The sequence below is a fragment of the Staurois parvus genome, unplaced genomic scaffold (assembly GCF_062004578.1).
Source record: "Staurois parvus isolate SC_StPar_1 unplaced genomic scaffold, SC_StPar_1.0 ptg000163l, whole genome shotgun sequence".
NCBI lineage: Eukaryota > Metazoa > Chordata > Amphibia > Anura > Ranidae > Staurois > Staurois parvus.
The window spans coordinates 2,173,452-2,195,417 of record NW_028317959.1 but is presented as its reverse complement, the minus strand read 5'-3'; the positions used below and the strand labels follow the sequence as shown (position 1 = coordinate 2,195,417).

The 21,966-nt window shown below is 40.4% G+C and overlaps 1 protein-coding gene across 1 annotated transcript in view; it reads left to right on the top strand.

Moving 5' to 3' along the window:
- Positions 1 to 4,789, top strand: part of LOC149462998 (galactoside alpha-(1,2)-fucosyltransferase 2-like) — a 224,384-nt gene extending 219,595 nt beyond the window's left edge. The window contains exon 3 of the transcript XR_016312543.1: positions 4,662 to 4,789. The gene's annotated coding sequence lies outside the window, so the exon portion shown is untranslated. The remainder of the gene's footprint in view (positions 1 to 4,661) is intronic.
- The last annotated feature ends 17,177 nt before the right edge of the window (positions 4,790 to 21,966 follow it).

Genomic DNA, 21,966 nt, shown 5'->3' with positions numbered 1-21,966 from the left:
CATTTTTATTTTTAGTCATGCAGTGTTCCGCAAGGTGGAGTATGCCCCTTGCCTACTGTGAGGGAACTTGTGTGTACTTTCCTCTTATCAAGCGTCATCCTTTCTCTGACCCATTTAATGTGTTATGGAGAGCATCTCGTTGATTTCATGGAACATTAGAGGCCTCAATGATCCCTTGAAGAAGATTATGATATCAACCAAACTACGCAAGCATCATCCTGTTATATGTGGCCTACAAGAAACTCATCTCACTGTGGACACTTTGGCTTTGGCGCAGTTTCCTTGGGCTGGACATGTGTATCACTCCATCCACACCGCCTATTCCCACGGGGTGTGTGCGCTGATACACAGGGCCATACCATACCGGAAGTTAGCGTGCAAAACTGACTCCGAGGGTAGATTCGTATTCTTGTTCTGCATTATATATTGTTACCTGTGTGTTAGCGATGATTTATGTGCCACCACCTTTTTCCACTACTATTTTGAGGCGACTTGTAGAATTTTTGCTGGACAAGCCTAATGTGCCATTATTTGTATTGGGTGATTTCTATGGGTACCTGGATCCTATTTTGGATAAGCATCCCCCTGCTATTGCAGTCTCCCAGACTCTGGGACTGCCCTTAGTTGTTTTTTGACTGAGGTGGGCTGGGTGGATTACTGGCGGATACAGTACCCGCCCACCCGTCAGTTCTCCTGTTTATCCAAAACTCATAGTTCCCTGTCCCGAATAGATTTGTGTGTAGGCAACTCCTTAGCAGGTTCCTTTGTCAAGACAATTGCCTACAGCCCAAGAAGTGTGTCTGACCATTGCCCCTTGGTCATCCAGCTTTGTATTGGTCCTGGGTCATCCCTCCCTGGGGCATCATGGAAGTTAAATGCTTCTTAGTTGAAGTTGATTCCTTCTCATGAAGCGGTAGCACAAAAGATAGTGTCACGATATAAGGTCAGGTTCAGAGACCAGTTGCTACAGCAGTTGTAAGGCTTACCTGAAACCAGCAGGATTGGTACACCAGCGGCCCACCCTGGGAATGACGCAGGCTCACCTGAGGTGCGGGGTCTAAGCATCCACCGGTCTTCCCCAGAGCTCCTAATGGTGGAGATGGATTTGGCTGCGTGTGAATGCCAGGTCGCAGATCTCAGGATCATCCAACCAGGGAATGAGTAGGCTGGAAACCAAAAGCGGATCAAACAGTTCAGGGATCAAACAGAAGCGGAGTCAGTCACAAGCCAGGGTTCGGTCACCAATGGTAGTAGATAGGATGAGGCAGAATCGTAGTCAGTAGCAAGCCAAAGGTCGGTAACGTAGATGAAGACAGCAGCAGGAATAGTAAGCGGGATATTGGCTGGTAAGGCACAATAATCTGGCAACCAGGAAGTGCAGAGACATGGCTTTTATAGGAAGTTCATGGGAGGAGCAAGGAGTTCAAGGTTCAAGACAAAACAGGGCAAAGGCAGGATCATCCAAAGAATTGTCAAGGGAGCTGTCCAGCATTCCAGGTGTCTCAGTGAGAAGAAACACTGTCTCTCACCGCAGAAGGCCCAGGTTCGATTCCAGGCTCTGACAGATAGATCATTTTTTCCAATCTAATTACCTTCCCTCTGACCCTTTACTTGTTTGGGATGCATTTAAAGCTTTTCTTAGAGCTGTCTTCCTATCTGAAATCTCTGTCATTAAAACTAAAACAAGGAAATTTGAGGCTCAGGTTACTCATCAGGCACATCTAATGGAGTGTGCTTATATAGACTACACCACTGACTCTAATAAGCAGGCGTGATTGTCCGCGCAGGAGGTTCTTGTGTGCATGACACACCACAGGCTGAGAAGCAATGTTTCTTTGCCAATCTTTTTATGAGGAAGGGGAGCAGACTGGATGTCTGTTGGTTAAGCTAATTCAAACTCAAACTGCAGTACAACCCATTGGTTCATTGATCTCCTCAACGGGTACTTTGGTAAACACTCCTGCAGCTGTTATGGAAGATCTAGTCCACTATTATACTAATCTCTATTCTTCTAAATCCACATTTACTTTAATGGCCCTGGATGAATATGTTGGAGATACCCCTTTACCTACACTCGCTCCTAGTCACAAATCTTATTTAGCCCCTCCTATTACAGTAGATGAGCTTGTCAAGGCAACTACTTTATTCTCGAATAATAATAAGACTCCGGGGGAGGATGGTATCCCTATAGAGGTATATAAAGTATATGCTGAAACCATGTTATCGTGACTCTTGACAGTGTTTCAAATGGCTTATGACAGGGGCTCTCTGCCTGCCTCTATGACCAAGGCCACAGTGGTCCTGCTACTTAAGCTGGACAAGATGGCCTCTGATCCCAGTTCCTATAGACCTATATCCCTCTGATCCTAGTTCCTATAGACCTATAGCCCTATTACAATCTGAAGTATAGATTCTGGCCAAGGTGCTAGAGCTTCGTCTAAATAAAGTAATCACCACTCTCATAAACCCTGACCAGGCAGGTTTCATGTCAGAGACATCTACAGCTGCTAATTTACTCAGACTGTTTATTAATATGCAAACACCAGCTGACAATGGGGGCTCTAGAGCGCTTCTGTCCTTGGATGCCACTAAGGCATTTGATAGCATAAAATGGGATTATTTATGGCGGATTCTTGAGAAATTTGGTATTGGTGACCGATTTATAAAGTGGGTGAAGCTTTTCTATAATTCTCCTTGTGCCGCGATTAGACAGGGTGGGGCTATTTCCTCAACTTTTCAATTGGGCAGAGGCACCCGTCAGGGATGCCCCCTTTCCCCGCTTTTGCTCGCACTGGCCATCTAGCCTTTGGTGGCTCATATTAGGGCTAGTATAGATGTAGTCGGTTTTTAAATATAGCACTCAAGAAAAAATATTGCTATATGCTGATGATGTTTTGCTTTTTGCTTGGAGACACTGGACCTTCCTTGCGTACTGTTATGCATATTGTTTCACAGTTTGGCCATTATTCGGGACAAGTCATTAACTGGGCTAAATCGGCACTGTTGCCACTGGACAGGGCTGTGGATCCCATGGTGTCTACTTTCTGTCCAGTGGTGATTAAAACCTCCTTCAAATATTTAGTTATCCTTATCAGTGCCAATTTACTAGATTATTGTCGACTCAATGTAGCTCCTTTGTTGACTCGCTTTAAAGATAAGGTCAAGATATAATCCAAATTCTGGTTATCTCTGACAGGTAGCGTTAATCTTATAAAAATTATATTTATGCCCCAATTGTTATACTTTCTTCATAATTCCCCAGTCATGATTCCGTTAAAAATGTTTGCAATTATAAATACCATTTTTCACTCATTGCTTTGGGAAGGTCGTTCACCTCGGCTTCAGCTGAAACAATTGCAGCGTTCCAAAGACAGAGGGGGGAGAGCGTTGCCTAACCCATGCTTGTATTACGTTGCTAGTCAGCTACAACATTTTTATAAGGGTATTGTGCAGGGAGTTGTTGACTCGGCTCCGGTTGATGACTCTACCCTTCAAGTAATGTTGCACTGCACTGCTTTTGGCTCTTTGCCTGAGTGCCTTGAGGCTCAATCCTTTTGTAAACCTAACAAATCCTTCCCTACATATCGCCTAATAAAAAAAATTTGGCTTAAGGCTAAGCACTTGCAACAGATAACAGGCCATACGTTTTTATAGTCCCATATGGAATAATGCAATGCTACCAGAATTGGCCAAATTACAATATGTTTCTAAATGGAAAACTTATGGTATCACTCATCTGAAGCATACAATATATTTAGCAATGATCAGCTTCTCTCCTTTGATGTCTACCAGTCTAGATATAACCTACCATCCACGATGCTATTTTACTATTTGCAGTTAACATTCAGTTAAGGCTCAGGGCCCATCGGCCCTCTGGCACCCTTCTCCTACCCCTATTTTTAACTACTTACAATCTACTACAGTAACTATGGGGCTTATTTCTCATTGTTATAGCATGCTTTTGGCAGATTACTTGGAAAAACACCCGAGTAGGGCCGGTGGGCAATGGGAATGAGATATTGGGACTTTTGAGGATGACCAGTGGGAGGCTGCATTGCATTCAGTACATCTTGGTTCGTTGACGGTTTCCCATCATATTACTCAACTATATATTCTACTTAGAGTTCATTATACTCTGGCAAAGTTGTACAAGATGGGGCTACGTGTCAGGGCTCCAGGGTATGACCAGAGGTATGTGAACTGACGCAGGGAAACGCAGGCTTCAGATATGTTATAAACAATATAATTTATTAACACTAACAATACAAACGCAGTGCAATACTAAAACATAACACAGTGCAAATGAACCAAACCACCCACAGATAACAATACATACAATGCAAGCGTCGTCAGGAAGGCCGGGTCAATAACAATCGGGCAGGTAGGAACAGGAGGAGAAGGCAGAGAGTAGTCAGGTCACGAGCCGGGTACAGCAACTAACGGGCAGGTAGGTACAGGGGGTCAGGCAGAGAATGGTCGGGGTCACAAGCCAGGGATCAAACAGGAGAAGTCAGCAGAGGTCCGGATCAGGCAGGGTCAGCAACGAATCAGTCAGACAGGAACAGGAACAGGGATGCAGGTTTTTTTTTTAATTCTTTTATTATAAAATTTCAAACAACAATTTCACAAAAATAACAATTTTTTTTTTTTTTTTTTTACAGATTCCATCATCATCAACCAAAAAGAAAACAGAATACACCACAAAGTCAAAGAAACTGCAATATTTACAAAATCATAATAAAAATAAACAATAAACAAAACAATACAGTAAATAAAGCATTAACATTTACATCATGTGTCATGCGTTTTTTTTTTTTTTTTGTCTTCAAATATATACAAAAAAAGGTACAAAAGGAACAACAAAAAAAAGCATTTCCAACATACATCAAATAAGCGTGCAATTTTCTCCATTGCATTCAGAGAAATGAAACTGTGCTTTTCCACTTGTAAGCTGTTTCTTTAGATGACAAAACTTCGAGAAATTGCAGACAAGGAGCAAAAAAAAACATAACTATCCCTACGACTATACAAGAAACACTTAAACATTTAAAAATATATTGTATGTCTTTAAAATACATTTTTTATATGTTAAAAAAAATCTGAAGAATATATTTAAAAAATATATATATTTTTAAAATATATATTTTTTTAAAGTATATTTTTCAGATTTTTGTTAACATTCCTCTGTCAAGATCTCTTCCTGACCAATTCTGATCTTACGTCACCACGCACGCCAGGACCATGTGGTATGATCACGTGACCGCTGCTGTGGGAATCTTATCCAGAAGTGTGTGGTGAGACTGTCACCTGCTGCTGAAGTGGCTGTCAGAAGGTTTTGGAGTGTTACTCATGCAATGTGATTTTATTTTTGACTAAATGTGAGTTTCATTTTAAGGGGGGCTTTGGTTAATAAATGTGTTAACAGAATTACACTATGTGGTTGTTTTCAGTTTGCCCACATATGGAGTTGGATTACTAAGTAAATCTTAATGATGAGGCGGTCGGAAGGAGAGTGATCAATACTTTATTGGATGGATGGTGATCTTGTTCTGTGACACTGAGATTGAATAGCACACTGTCGGCCCTATAATCATTCAGCATCAGGGAGTGTGATTTTCCACTGCTGGTTACTCACCAGTTTCTGGTTAGTGTTCAATTTGATGGGGTGTTAGTCACTGGAGGATCACAATAATGGTGGATTGAACAACCTTAAAGGAATATAACAGCAATGAAATGAACTGAACTGTATTTCACATTTGCACACTTTGGTGGAAGTTTCTTTATTTCCTTTTATATGTGTTATCGATTTACATATGATCCCTTGTTTTTTAGGGTAAATTTAATATAACTGAGTACTGTTTATGAGGACGTTCCAATTACTCATATACAGTTGTGTCCAAAATTATTCAACCCCCACTGAAATTGAGTGTTTTGGCCAGTTTGACATTGCTTTTGATCATTCAGTCATCTTGCTTACATTTACATTAAAGAGGCACTTGTAGGTCAGACAAATATAACATAACAGTTATAATGAAATAACCACAAATGTCTTTTCTGTGCTCACAGCATTATCAGTTTTATTCAACCCCCAAGTGACATTCAATCTTAGTACTTAGTACAGCATCCTTTTACAGTTATAACAGCTTTTAAACGTGAAGCATAGCTTGACACAAGTGTCTTGCAGCGATCTACGGGTATCTTCGCCCATTCTTCATGGGCAAAGGCCTCCAGTTCAGTCACATTCTTAGGCTTGCGCACTGCAACTGCTTTCTTTAAGTCCCACCAGAGGTTCTCAATCGGATTTAAGTCTGGTGACTGCGATGGCCACTCCAAAATGTTCCAGCCTTTCCTCTGCAACCATGCTCTAGTGGACTTGGAGGTATGCTTGGGATCATTGTCCTGTTGAAAGGTCCAACGTCTCCCAAGCCTCAGGTGTGTGACGGACTGCATCACGTTTCCATCCAATATCTCCTGGTACTGAAGAGAATTCATGGTACCTTGCACACGCTGAAGCTTCCCTGTACCTGCAGAAGCAAAACAGCCCCAAAGCATGATTGACCCTCCACCATGCTTCACAGTAGGCAAGGTGTTCTTTTCATCATAGGCCTTGTTCTTCCTCCTCCAAACATAGCGTTGATCCATGGGCCCAAACAGTTCTAATTTTGTTTCATCAGTCCACAGAACACTATCCCACAACTTTTGTGGTTTGTCCACATGGCTTTTGGCATACTGCAGTCGACTCTTCTTATTCTTTGGAGACAGCAAGGGGGTACGCCTGGGAGTTCTGGCACGGAGGCCTTCATTACGCAGTGTGCGTCTTATTGTCTGGGCTGAAACTTCTGTACCCACATCTGACAAATCTTTTCTCAGTTCCTCAGCAGTCACACGGGGACTTCTCTCCACTCTACGCTTCAGGTAGCGCACAGCAGTCGAAGTCAGCATCTTCTTTCTGCCACGACCAGGTAGCGTTTCAACAGTGCCCTTTGCCTTGAATTTGCGAATGATGCTTCCTAAGGTGTCTCTTGGTATGTTTAACATCTTTGCAATCTTCTTATAGCCATTGCCCTTCCTGTGAAGAGAAATCACCTCTTCTCTTGTCTTCCTGGACCATTCTCTTGCCTTCACCATGTTTGTAACCACACCAGTAAATGTCTAGAAGGAGCTGAGTATCACAGTCATTTTAAAGCTGCCTAATTGGTGCTTATTATGCTTGATTGCTGCTCGGTGACATCCACAGGTGTTTTCAATACCTGATGGAAAGCACCTGTATGAACCTCTGTTCTTCAGAGTGGTAGTCTTTAAGGGGTTGAATAATTGTGGCAATGAAGAAACCACATAAGAACCATTTACTACTGTATTACATAAACAATTGATGTCATTTTAGTTGCATTTGGGTAGTTACAACGTCCTTGTAGGATTTGATTCTGAATACAATTCCAAATGTACACTATAGTCCCTAAACCCCTTTACAGCATTGGGGGTTGAATAATTTTGGACACAACTGTATCTGTAAGAACATTACTTATTGTTTTTTTTTTAAATATTAAGTGCAGGTCTTTCTGAAGCTCTCCACCAGTGGTACTTGGCTCTTGGACAACTCTTCTGACAATTATTTTCACTCCTCTGTCAGAAAATCCTGGTCATGGCTGGTTTATGGTGAAATTATGTTGTTTCCACTTCCGGATTATGGCCACAACAGTGCTCACTGGAACTTTAGAAATCCTTCTGTAACCAATGCCATCAGTATGTTTTGTAACAATAAGGTTGCAAAGGTCTTGAGAGAGCTCTTTGCTTTTACCCATCATGAGATGTTTCTTGTGTGACACCTTGATAATGAGACACCTTTTCATAAACCATCAGTTGAGAATGAACCAGCTGATAGTAATTTGCACTGACAAAGGGCGGTAGTGCTTTCTAATTACTGATAGATTTCAGCTAGTGTCTTGGCTTACCAAGCCTTCTTTTCACCTCCCTTTCTTCATGTGTTCAATACGTTTATCCTGTGTCATTCCAATTTATTACACATAACTTAATTTCTGAACTTACTTGTTTTGGTTTCTTTTCATGTAAGGGTTGCATGTCAATAGCACCTTTAGAAATATATTTACCTAGAAAAATGGTGACGTATAATTTGGTAACCCTTGTCACTTGGTTATTTCCATTTTATCAGTGTTTTTCTTTTAGTTGTTAACCACTTTCCTGCCGCCCTATAGCAGATATACTGCCACAGGGCAGCAGGGGTGCGCAAAATCACGTGTGTATATATACGTGATTTTGCATTTCCGGGGAGGGGGCACACACCCTACCCGCGGCACCATTCACTGGCACCCGGTGATTACCGAGCATCTACGAGGGGGAGGAGGATTGTTTTGTTTACTAATAGCTCTCCTCCCTGTCAGCTCGGACACACTGCTTTGGATGGCACACACAGTTAACCCTTTGATCGCCCCTCATGTTAACCCCTTCCTGCCCAGTGCCGTTAGTACAGTGTCAATACTTTTTATTAGCACTGATCACTGTATTGTTGTCACTGGGGATGTCAGTGACACCAAGTCAGTTCCGCCCAGTGTCAGAATGCTATAAGTCGCTGATTGCTGCCATTACTAGTAAAAAACAAAATCCAGTATTTATACCGCCATTTGTAAACGCTATAACTTTCACGTAAACCAATTAATTTACACGTATTGGGATTTTTTTTAGGAAAGACATGTAGCAGAATACATTTTGGCCTAAATTTAAGATTAAATTTTATATTTAAATTTTTTTTACTGGACATGTTTAATAGCAAAAAGTCAAAAATATTGTTTTTTTCTCAAAATTGTCGGTCTCTTTTTTTTTTATAGCGCAAAAAATAAAAACCGCACAGGAGATCAAATACCACTGAAAGATCAATTTGTGGGAAAAAAAAGGATGTAAATTTCATTTAGGTTCAGCGTTGCATGACTGCGCGATTGTCTGTTAAAGTAACGCAGTGCCGTAACACAAAAATGGCCTGGTCAGGAAGAGGGAAATATTCTCAGGAGGGCAAGTGGTTAACTGGGGATGTACAGTCAGGTCCATAAATATTGGGACATCAACACAATTCTACCATTTTTGGCTCTATACACCACCACAATGGATTTGAAATTAAACAAACAAGATGTGCTTTAACTGCAGACTGTCAGCTTTAATGTGAGGGTATTTACATCCAAATCAGGTGAACGGTGTAGGAATTACAACAGTTTGCATATGTGCCTCCCACTTGTTAAGGGACCAAAAGTAATGGGACAATTGACTTCTCAGCTGTTCCATGGCCAGGTGTGTGTTATTTCCTCATTATCCCAATTACAATGAGCAGATAAAAGGTCCAGAGTTCATTTCAAGTGTTGCTGTCAACTCTCAAGATGAGTTCCAAAGAGCTGTCACTATCAGTGAAGCAAGCCATCATTAGCTGAAAAAACAAAACAAACCCATCAGAGAGATAGCAAAAACATTAGGCGTGGCCAAAACAACTGTTTGGAACATTCTTAAAAAGAAGGAACGCACCGATGAGCTCAGCAACACCAAAAGACCCGGAAGACCACGGAAAACAATTGTGGTGGATGACTGAAGAATTCTTTCCCTGGTGAAGAAAACACCCTTCACAACAGTTGGCCAGATCAAGAACACTCTCCAGGAGGTAGGTGTCTGTGTGTCAAAGTCAACAATCAAGAGAAGACTTCACCAGAGTGAATACAGAGGGTTCACCACAAGATGTAAACCATTGGTGAGCCTCAAAAACAGGAAGGCCAGATTAGAGTTTGCCAAACGACATCTAAAAAAGTCTTCACAGTTTTGGAACATCCTATGGCCAGATGAGACCAAGATCAACTTGTACCAGAGTGATGGGAAGAGAAGAGTATGGAGAAGGAAAGGAACTGCTCATGATCCTAAGCATACTACCTCATCAGTGAAGCATGGTGGTGGTAGTGTCATGGCGTGGGCATGTATGGCTGTCAATGGAACTGGTTCTCTTGTATTTATTGATGATGTGACTGCTGACAAAAGCAGCAGGATGAATTCTGAAGTGTTTCGGGAATATTATCTGCTCATATTCAGCCAAATGCTTCACAACTCATTGGGCACCGCTTCACAGTGCAGATGGACAATGACCCAAAGCATACTGCAAAAGCAACCAAAGAGTTTTTTAAGGGAAAGAAGTGGAATGTTATGCAATGGCCAAGTCAATCACCTGACCTGAATCCGATTGAGCATGCATTTCACTTGCTGAAGACAAAATTGAAGGGAAAATGCCCCAAGAACAAGCAGGAACTGAAGACAGTTGCAGTAGAGGCCTGGCAGAGCATCACCAGGGATGAAACCCAGCGTCTGGTGATGTCTATGCATTCCAGACTTCAGGCTGTAATTGACTGCAAAGGATTTGCAACCAAGTATTAAAAAGTGAAAGTTTGATTTATGATTTCTTATTCTGTTATTCTGTCCCATTACTTTTGGTCCCTTAACAAGTGGGAGGCACATATGCAAACTGTTGTAATTCCTACTACGTTCACCTGATTTGGATGTAAATACCCTCATATTAAAGCTGACAGTCTGCAGTTAAAGCACATCTTGTTTGTTTTATTTCAAATCCATTGTGGTGGTGTAAAGAGCCAAAAATGTTAGAATTGTGTCGATGTCCCAATATTTATGGACCTGACTGTAAGTTAGTTAGTTAAGTCAATAAGGCCTGCTGCTGTAAACAGTGACTGTGCCACCTACTGGATAGCCAACAGAAAAAAAGGGAGGCTATATCTACTAAGGGACAGCCACATGGAAAGAGTGCAAACACTCCTCTAAGCTAACCAGTCACCTGTAACCACCCAAAGAGGTGGGAAAATACCAGATGGACCTAGATGGAAAAGGAGATACAGGAGCAGAAGATAGTGCAAGGATGTCTATCCCAGGAACCCGGAGGGCACCACAGAGTAAACTTGCCAACCCCATCTCCCCCGAACACCCTGGGTGTCCTTGCAGCTTCCTACTCACTCAAAAAAGGGCACAAGGGGTACACATGAACCAGCAAAACCAAGCCAGAGCCAGTAAAATCTACCACAAAATTACACAAAGTAAATGACGAAAAATAAAAAAAGTTAAAAATAATAAAACAAATAATTAAATCTGCATAAACATAAGGATAAAAAATTTATATAGTTAGATGCCCAACAGAAAACCTGAACAACATTGTAGTCTTCACATAGACCTACTATTGTGCATGGAATAAACCTTAAACTATGAAATCAATTATGTTTTGTTTGAAATTTTCTATGCCAAAAAAAAAAATCTTGCTGCATTGGAAGGATCCAGCTCCACCTACATTGCCAGACATTTGTTGCTTAACCTCCCTGGCGGTATGATTATTTTCGATTTTTGGTGCTGAAAGCGGTACCATTTTTTTGCATGGAAATATGTAGTTTTTTATTGTAGGCTGTAATTTTTAGGAATAACTCACTGAAATCTGTCCAAACAAGTGTCTAGTAAACATTCCGGATATGATAAAACTTGAAACACGAAATCATAAATTATAATTTAATTAATAATCATAAAAAATATTAATATAATAACAATAAATTTAATTCAATAATATAATCAATCCAAATACACTGAAATTTGAAATACAGAGGCAAATTCGCACATCGCTGAGCAAAGTCGCAAAATCGTTTTCAGTGTCTGATGACGAATTTCCCCACAAATCATTATCACTATTAATTCTGCAAGTGGTTCTGATTTACTATCTCTGTTCTCTAGCTGGTCTAAAACCGCTTTTGACATAAAGGGACGCTTTTTGGACGCCATGGACTTTTCTACGTTTCCAGGCAGAAAGAACAGTCAAAATGTAGGCAGGGGACAGGACAAAGCAGTAGGGACAAAATGTATGTGAAATGCATTGAAACAGCAATGTTTTACTATATAATAATCATTTTTTAAAAAATTACTTTTTTTAAAAATTTCAAATTTGCCACCGGTTCCGGCGCCCGTACGTCCCGACGTCGCAGGGACCGGAACATGGAAGCCGGATGCCGGCATCGGCTGGAGGAGATGGCCGGGGACGCTGCAGGGGACACATCGCGGGAGCGAAGGACAAGGTAAGCGCTGCAGGGACTCCCTGAGCAACGCCGCATGGTAAGCCCGAGTGTAGCTCGGGGTTACCGCTCTTGGTACTGAAATTTTACCCCGAGCTACACTCGGGAATACAGCCAGGGAGGTTAATAAACCAGGCTATACCTTTGTACAAACTTATTTACAAAGGACGTGCATATTCTAAAAAAATGTGCTAAAGTATGGCAACCTTGGCTAGATATTTCAGCCTCTCAAATGACAGATTTGGGTCCTTCACAATCCTCTCCTTAAATAGGTTGGATGTGAATCTTCTACCTGGGTCTGAGGAGAACACTGTATGTGTGCGTGTGTTTATGTGTGATTATTGTTGGTGGTTGTATGTGTGGGTGTTGTTGTTTTATCTTACTATTCTTTTGTTGTTGGCTGAATTGAACTGTCCATGTCTATTCTTGCTGAAGGCTGTGTTACTTTATGGATGGTTTACTTTGTACTATCCCGCTGCTTATTGTTGTTGGGCTCTGCGTAGCCAACTTTACTGCCATCATCCTAGCTTAGATGGCAACTGTTTTGTATGCTAAAGGAGAAAAACTTAAATAAACCCTTTAAAAAAAACCTATGAAATCAGCCACAGAAATACAAAAATACAATAGGTGCATTTTTACATAGGTAAACCAAACAACATTTTGCAGAAATGATTTGATTGCTTCATTAAGGCCATGAGCTTTCATGGCTTTTAGAGAATTATTCCATTTTATTCTTTCACTGTAGTAAAATTCTATGGGGGGTACATGTTCGAGAGCAAAAAATTCATTTTGGAAAGAGCTGACATGTACTGTATGTGAGCACTTTTGTGTGATCCACTAATTCTTGTATTCTCCCAACAGAGAGAGACTGTTATTAGTGATGACATGTTTGGAGACCCAAGATAGGAGCTTAGAGATCTTTCATGAGTTTCTGAAGATACTGACAGATGATTAAACTCTTCAGCATCTACCAGCAGTAAAAAAGCAGGAGAATATAAGTTTTGGGTAGACTGACTCTACAAGTGTGTCTATAGTGCATAGTGTGTCACTGCAGGTCCTGCCCCTTGCCCAGCCAGAAATATTGTTTCATATATGGACCATGAAATCTTTCATTTTCTGTCCATGTTTTTCTATTGTTAAATGCTGCTATAAATATTTGTTCGACTTCAATAATAATTCTTTTGTAAGTCACAATGCTTTACAGGTCAAGAGAGAGATAGGCTTGATGCCAATTTCATTGTACTTGACTTTTTGTTCTCAGTCTTAGAAAGAAGCAGAGAAACAGGTTGGCATATCCACAGTAACTCCATCTCCCATGGTACAGCTTGCCTATCATAAATGTATTCACGCCCCTCTACCTCAAACTCACAGGTGATGATGCCAATGTTCTCTTTCTGCTTTGACTGCTTAGAAGAAACAAGTCTTATTGCAGAAAAGGCACATAGGGCCTCACCTGCAGGTGAGTGTGTTCACTCAAATACTTCTGTCTAGTACTTCTATCTACAATCATTCTTACATCTACTTGAAATGTGTCCACAACCCTTGGTTACCTGGTGTAGTAACCCACATGGAAGAAAAATATATCTGAAATATATTTAAAAAATATTCTTCCCAAATATATTGCCATATATTTGAAATGCTACAATTTTGGCTATATTCAATATACAGTATATATATATATATATATATATATATATATATATATATATATATATATACACATACACACACTGTATGTTGAAATGTGTTTTTTCAAATATATATTTTTTAAATATACTCTTCAAATTTTTTTTAATATATAAAAAAGTCATTTTAACATATATTTTTACATGTATTTGTAAATGCATTCCAAAAATGTAGATTTGTATTTTTAAAAACATACAGTATTTTCAAAAATATTTTTCATATATTTTGTAATAAAAACTCATTTCAACATGCAGTGTATATATATATATATATATATATATATATATATATTGAAATATATTGAATATGGCCAAAATTGTAGCATTTCAAATATATGGCAATATATTTGGGAAGAATATTTTTAAAATATGTTTCAATTATATTTTTCTTCCATGTGGGAATACACTGGGGTTGATTTACAGAAAGCAAATTGTATGCATTCTGCAATGAAACGTGCTAGAGCTTAGTACATGAGGCAAAGCTTCACTTTGCAAAGAATACCCAATCACACGGAACAAAAAAAAGCAGCATTTTTGCTTGCACATGATTGGATAATGAAAGTCAGCAGAGTATTATTATTATTATTATACAGGATTTATATAGCGCCAACAGTTTTCTCAGCGCTTTACAATATAATGGGAGACAATATAGCAACAATACAGTTCAATACAAGAGGGATAGGAGGGCCCTGCTCCTTGGAGCTTGCAATCTAGGAGGGAAGGGAGCAAATTGCTTTGCACGGTGCAACTGCACTTGCAAAGTGCACAGTCTGTTCACCATTAGTAAAACAACAATTGTGTAAAAATGCTATCATATTTTATATGATACATTATATTCTGATGATGATGATGATTGATTATCATTATTATTATTATTATTATATGAATTAATATGTAGTGTCATTATTGTACAAGAACGTTTGTGCTCAATTTCTTTAATTAATATTTTTATATTACATTTTACTGTAATAATTTTGCTGCAAGCAAAGCAACAGTACAGCCAGAGCTGGATTTACCATTGAGCACAGTAGGTATGTGCCTGTGCACATCAGAGGCAAAGGGGCAGCTTTCAAATGTATTATTACTGACCAGACATTTTGCAGTTCTCTTTTATTAGAATATTTACACTTTATTATAACTTTCTAAACCAGGTTAGGACTGAGAAAGCTAGAAAATGTTCTTTGTAAAAGATCCTAGCAGAGGGGGTGTTGCTTTGAATGACTACAGCTTCATGTCTACGGGCTCCAGTAATAAAAACCTGGCCAATTTATTTGGGTACTGTGTTGCATGGCCAAGAAATTGTCAGTCAAACTATCACAGAAACATGGCTTCTAATGAAGGAGTATTATAGACTGCTGTTCGAGAACTTAAGTAACCCTTCCCTTCCCCCCTTCTCTTACCTTTATAGCCATGTTGTTCCCCAAAAGCATTGTCACAAGACTGGTAATCCAGTTGTGTTCTCCATGGATCTGCCTGGTCCTGCACCGCCATCTTCTTCTGACATCACCAGTGGGGTCGGCTGTCTCTTCCAGTTTGTACAGCAGCCTTTTGATGGTGTGTATGTGCGGTGTACTGCATCATCAAATAGACAGCCAACACCCCCCCCCCCTTCCCCATGACACAGAGTGGCATATGCTCTGTACAGCACCCAGGGAATTTTTGGTTTCCCAGGAGGCTGCAGGAACACTAAACATCATTCTAGCCTAGGCCAGAAATAAGGAAGTGTGAAGAAGGAGAAACTGCCAAGTTTTTATTGTTGTCAGTGCTCCCATTTGGGAGATTAACCCCTCTATTTGTACTGGTGACAAATTGCAGAAAGTAATAGGCAATCCAAAATATTAGGGTTGTCCCCAGAATAAGAGGTAAGATTTCCTCTAACTTTCTGTTGCTTCTTCAGGACAGGAAGTAAAAGGAAAGTTCCATCAATGGTACACACTCAACAAAAATAACCTGGTAGGGGTTTTACCCTTCCCTTCCTAGAAAAAAGTTTTTCCTATACATACACTTTAAAAGAAAACTGTAAAGTTAATACAGGAGCTGCCATTGCTGAACCCCAACTCAAAATGTTATTTGGCTAGCTGCATCTGACTTAATTCTTAATGTTAGATTGAAATCAAAACTCCTGATGAGCATTTTTTTTCCTGATGAATCATCAAAGTATTGAAGCTGTTGGAACAGCAGGGCAACACGCCTTCTCAAAAGAAGAAGTCTGAAATGGCAGTCTCCATATTCTCTCAGTGCAGGTTTCCTTTAGGATTGTAGGATTACTAGCAGTTACATCAGAGAAACTTTACAATCCTAAAGAACATTTTCACATCAGAATTAACTGATTTTAAAATTTTTATACTTAGCTTTGCTTAAAAAAGCAGTATCACCCAAATCTGATGCATTTCAACTTAAATAAAAAAATGTTTCTAATAGTTTTAAATTTGATATTATTTTAAAATATGTTAATAGGCCTAAATTGACCAATGTAAGTAGAAGTCATAGCACATCTAAAAGCTTTAGGAAAGTTTTTCTTAAAAAAGAAAATAAAGCTAAAACCCACAATATCATAAAAACTGGCAAGTAACAAAACACTTTAATAGTGTAATTTGTTAGCTACTTTTTTTTTCAAAGTATCACACTGTATAGTTACATAATTAGTTAGGTTGAAAAAAGACGTCAAGTCTATCTAGTTCAACCAAAAAGACATTAAATAAGTAGAAAACCTTCATATACACAATCCTATACCCACAGTTGATTCAGAGGAAAGAAAAAAACCCTTTTGAAACATGATCCGATTTGCTCCATGATGCAATTAAATATTCCCAGGAGGCAATCGGATACTGTCTTAAAAGTGAAATGAAATGTCAAAACAGAAGGCATAAAAAACTTCAACACCACAATCCCTCACATCCCTCTCTGAATCCCCAAAATATTAAAAATATAGTCTTCTGGTATGTATTTTGTAGAAACTGGTTAGTGTCAGAACAGCACCTGAGTACTTGAAGCAGTTAACAATTAGAAAGAAATGAGGTAGGTTATATCTTGCGGTTAAATTTTGAGTGTATTATCTTGTACAGCAGCTGGCCAATAAATATAATAGAATGAGACAAGGCAGGTTTAACCATTACATAAAAATTAGAATGTATTATTTGAGACACAACAGTTGCAAACATTATACAGTGGTTGGAGAGTATGCGAGCAACTTTGTTAGGCTGCAATATAAGAGGCAGAAATAGGGCAAATATTACTCTGCAATAAAAGTATTATTTATTAATATTATTATTATTATTATTATATAGGACTTATATAGAGCCAACAGTTTGCATAGCGCTTTACAATATAATGTAGTTTGTATTATTTGAGCGCTAATAACCCCAAATATTGTACAGTAGATGGACAATAAATAAGGAGCTTGGTTTAGCTGCAATGTAAAAGATGAGACAGGTTTTATCTTGAAGTAGACATTTGAGCACATTATTTGAGAGAGAAAAGCCACACATTTTGCACACTGCCTGTAGCCAGTCCTGGTCACGGTGGCTTAATCGAAACTGTAAAACTGGCACTGAGGCAGCTGCCACCGCCACTGTTCCTCCTTTCAGAGTTCAGAGGATTGGAGGCATGCAGGTTATCAGAGGGGATCCTGCCACCATCAGGTAGTGAGAGGTTCTTATATAGCAGTTCCTCAAAGTGACATAAATTTGAGCATCAGTAGTGACAGGCCAAACACCCCCGTGTTCGGTTTGTAGTTGAACATTCAAACCGAATGAATGTTCGACTGTGGACTTGGAACTTAATGCAAGTCTACGAGACTCAAACTTATAAATTAAAAAGTGCTCATTTTGAAGGCTTATATGCAAGTTATTGGCTATAAAAAGGATATGGAGGCTTGGGTACTGCCCTGGTGGACATGGATCAGTGAAAAAAGAAATTAAAAAAGTACCGATTTTAAAGGGACAGTAATTTTTCATTTTTTGCTTAAAGTAAAAAAAAAAGAAAAATTCCTTTAAATATCGTGCCTGGGGGTCCCCTTAAACTACCTGCAAAGTTGCATATCTGTACAATTATAGAAGCTGCTGAAGCAGGACTGACATTTTTTTTTTTAATGACATTTTTAAAAGGTGGGTTTAGGAAGGACCCTACAGTAAAAAATGTTTTTTAAAAAGTGCAGGGTATTCCCCCTAAAAGCCATACCAAGCCTTTTAGGCCTGTTAGGTCTTTTAAGGGATAAAGAACCATACAAAAGTTTTTGTCAAGTTCTCAAGCCAAAAAAATGAATGGTTCCATCGTTGTAATCCATCATCAATTACAGCATCCAGTGTTGTCACGGCGTCTCGCTGAAATAAAAGAAATCTGATGCCTGCAGACCCTTCCGCACCTGCCTAGCACTCGCCTAGCACTGACATTTGCTGGTCAGATGTAAACAATTGGGTGGAGCTAGTGGTGACATCACCACTAGCCCCGCCCAATTGTGCTGTGATTGGCCAAAGCATTGCACCTGACCTGTGGCTAGGTGCATTGCTTAGGCCAATCAAAATGCAATTATGTTCAACTCGAACATTCAGCCCATTTACTATCCATCAGTAATGGTGGCAGTAGATTGACCATTTTACTCTTGTATAAGTGATCTAACAGGGTGGCCACCCAATAGTATTCCTTTTCTTCAATGACCTGGGGCTCTTCTGCAGGCATTTCAACATACAAGTTACCATTAGCCACACAATGCTTAGAGCTAAGGACCCCAACTCCTTGATGCTGCTCATGATAACATTATCCTCAACAATCTCATCCCACCCACATACAACTACCAGGGTTTGAGAGGAGTGAAACACTCCGGCCCCATTTCTTCCTTCTCTTCACCTCCAGCACCCCAACCTTCCTCCTCCTTATATTCCTCATCTGACCCTGCTGACTTTGCCCCACATGGATTGAAGTAGTAGGCAAAGGATCCTGATGGCCCTGAGACAGCAGAACATCTTCTTCTTCCTCCTGCTACTGTGTATCCTGTGCCCAGACTATGAAGCCACAGAGTGTGTAATTCAGAAGGGCCATGACAGGGATTGCATCACTAATCCCTGCCTTGCCATGGCTCACTATTTTGGACTCATCTTCAAAGATGCCAAAATACTCCTGACCGATGAGCTATTAACAGAATGAAAGCACTCCAGCTCCCCAAAAGCCTATCCTTGCACAAACAATTCCACAGGTGCTCATTGACAGCATGCTGGTGGTGCAGCCTCTGCAGAATGACCAACATTGAGTTCCAGGAAGTGGGGATATCACAGATGACGTTATTGTCAAAGAAGTGATGTTTAGCTCTGCGGATGAAAACAGGCTAGGTATAACTGTGTAATGCAGCCATAAATGATGAGCGAACTTCGGCAGTAGATCTTTGAACCCGGGCTAAAATCCACAAACCCCAAACATAGCACCTGAACCCCACAAAAGTCTATGGGAGATGAATCTTGTTATTTGTTAATTTTTCAAGGCCAGTTTGCAAGCTATTGTTAAAAATGGGCATGGGTAACTGGGATCTTGCATCTTACATAACATGGGCAACATGTACCAAAGCAAAAAAAAAAATTTAATGAGGAGCAGTTTTTCAAGACTTAAAGGGCATATTTAAAAATACACATTTCCTTAACATAACATGTTTGAGGGATACCTTAAACCTGCACGTGACGTGGAGCACCTGTTGGATGTACTTCTGCAAAAGTGACATTTAGAAAAACTATTGCCACTAAATTACATTTCCAGGTCCTACAAAAAATGGCAGCCACACCAACCTACAACTAGCCTTTACAGCAAGGTGCACATGGAAGGGTAACTCACAAACAAACAAAAGATTTCCCAGCACACTTACCAGCCTGCCTGCAAAACATCAAAATTCTCTGTCTAAAGGTTTACGTTAAAAACTGTGGGTTTTGTTTGCACACATTTGCAAATACATGCGTAAGTCGCACTTCCCACATCAAGAGACCTCTCTATATACTACTCCTAACTCTACAATGTTCAGAGCCTCCATAGTAGGAGCACATACTGTATATTAATAGATAGGTTTAGGGCACATGTGACTGGAGGGAGCCTACCCCTTCCTAAAGGTGATGTACATTTTCAGGTTGGCTTTATTCTGCTTGTAAATAAAGGCCAGGGGAACCCCTCAACATCCATACAAGGCCCTTATCCAGCTACAGAGCCAGTTGTTTTCCCGAATTAGCATTAACATGCTGTGTACTGGGGTAACTTAAAGATATTTCTTTCTTCCACTCTGCTCAACTGCTGGAAAGACACCTGCCTTGGAAATGTTGCTGCCAGAGATGGCAAAGCATTTGTAGGAAAATGCTGCTGAGTTTAAAATCTTTCTTTGACCCTCCTCAGTGTGGCCCCATGACCCACTTCCCCACTTGGCATTTCCTAAGCCTCTGAAACTCTTTGTGAGTCTTGCCTCCTTGACATTAAAGGCTGTAGCTGTTGGGGCATATGCAACAGGAGAATTTTGTTGTGGAGGGGTGTGACATGGAAGTGAGGAGGAGGAGGGTGAGTGCTGGCTTTTGGCTGCAAACTTGTCCCATTGAGGTGCTGCTTCCACCAAGCTCTGTGGTGCAGAGTCATGCAATTCCTAATGTGTGTGTTATCCCACTGGCTACTTTTGCCATGACTGATACAATGCAGGCAAAGGCTGCAGTCCAGAACAGTGCTGTTGGCAGCAGATATGGTAAACAAAACACACTGCAGAGCTCTGTTGACCAACCTTGGGGATAGAAATGGTCTTTACCTGTGGGAAAGTGTTGCCAGATAGATTGGATAGCTGCTGCCTCCAGTCCTCTGCAAAGCTGCCTCTGCATCTGCCCCTGGACAAAATATTTCCTCGCTGCTGTTCTGCATCTCCCTCAGAACTTTCAGGCTCTTTAATCGTTGGTCCTACAGATGATCTAACACCTCATCATTAACCTTCTACTCATCCCTGCAGTCCACACTGCAGTAAGCTTTATCTGTTAGAACATCACTGCCTCCTAATTCATACTGTCTGATGTCCCCCATCCACCTGTGAGATCACGAGATCATGAGATCACATAACCCAGGAGAGTTGGAAAAGAGAAAAGGATGTGAATGGCTGGAGGGGGCCCAGATGGAGTTTGGCTCACCTGCATAAAGAGGACCTTGGAAGGCTGAAAACTTCACCGGCCCCCTGAGAGAGAACCACCTGTGTGGCAGGGAAGGAGCGGCCCAGCTAGAAGGCTTGTTAGAAGCCACCATCCCCCCGGCGCTAACACGGAGGGACCAAGTGAGTAAACCTGGCCCAGTAAGAGGAAAGGAGCACTCTAGTAGGAAACTGGATTTTCTATCTTATCGGGATCAATGACATAACTTTCCTAACCGGTTTGTTGACATTCAGCAGCAAGCTGAGGAAAATATAAATTGTGTGAAAAGTGCGACAGGAGAAGATCTTTGGCACAGGCCATCATGTTTTCTTTCAGTGGGTCAAAGGGTGACATTCATCATGATTAGTGAGGGCTCTACATTGCTGGAGGTAGTGACTGATGATAAATTCACACCGTGGGACTTTTTGTCAATGGTATCTCTGTGTTTACATTGTACATTGTTATTGTGAATTAGAAATAGGGGTACTAAGTATCCCTACTCATTCACATGGGGAGCAGGGTATCTGATGGCCCCCTAAATCTGAAGGGAGCTTTCCCATTCCAATAAGCCCCCCTACAGTCCTCCACATTCACCTGGCCCAGTTATAATCACCTTCATCATAGTCACCTGTAAGAAGCCAAGATCTAGGTTCAGAATAATAGTGGTAATAAACCCAAAACCAAAAATGTAATATAGTGCATCTTACCAATCATTAGATGTGGTGGCTGTATCAGTTTACTGTTCTTAGGCTTTCTTCCCTGGTGATCTGACCAGTAACACACCTGCATTACAGTGCTCCCACTCTGGATGAATGAGCACAGGGGGCACTTTTGGACAGCAGCATTGTCAATCTGAGGGGAGAAGAGTGTTAGATGTGCTAGCAGATTTAAATACACTAACTAATTGAAGCCAAATGTAAGTTCATGCTTTGATCAGTTACAGCAAACAGTTTTTTTCCTTTTGGGAGAAAGTTTTGCATAAATAAAAGCCGATCATTGGAAGCACCCTGCTAGTGATACATTCTGCTGGGAAGCCTATTTCTTTTGAAAAATAAC